The sequence below is a fragment of the Penaeus monodon genome, chromosome 32, assembly GCF_015228065.2.
Source record: "Penaeus monodon isolate SGIC_2016 chromosome 32, NSTDA_Pmon_1, whole genome shotgun sequence".
Classification (NCBI taxonomy): Eukaryota; Metazoa; Arthropoda; class Malacostraca; order Decapoda; family Penaeidae; genus Penaeus; species Penaeus monodon.
The window spans coordinates 24,914,213-24,914,764 of NC_051417.1; positions in this window are offsets into that span (position 1 = coordinate 24,914,213).

Below are 552 nucleotides of genomic sequence, written 5' to 3' on the forward strand. Positions count from 1 at the left end.
TCTATTCAGTGTATATCGATATCCATAATATAATTTCTAGATTGTGCTGGGTGCTGAGAAATTATCTATTGCAATGATCGATGTTACACATAAATGCTTTCTTATTCATGTAACCCTTTAAAGGTCAGATGACAACATAATATGTCCTGGATACATTACATCAGTCAGTCTTTTAAAATTTGGGTCTCGATAGCATGTTGCGAAACTAATATTAACTGAAAAAATATCTCGACAATAGCACAAGTACTAGACGTATGAAAGTGAATACACTGAATCATTAGAAATATCGTTCCTCCTTCAGCTGGCTCTCTTTTCGCCTTTGAGGCCGTGGAAGCCGCCGCCCCCAGCAGCAGCCGGCCATCGCCATCCTCCTGACACGGTGAATACTCCTCCCAGTTTCAGGCGGAGAACGGCACTGTGCTGCATTGGGCTGGGACGCCAAGGTCTCAATGGAAGGAATCCATATTATTATAATCGAGTAAATTGTTAGATTCCCAAATCACAGATAATGGTCGTGAATGCTATCAGATAGCCTAACCTAACCTCGCAAAA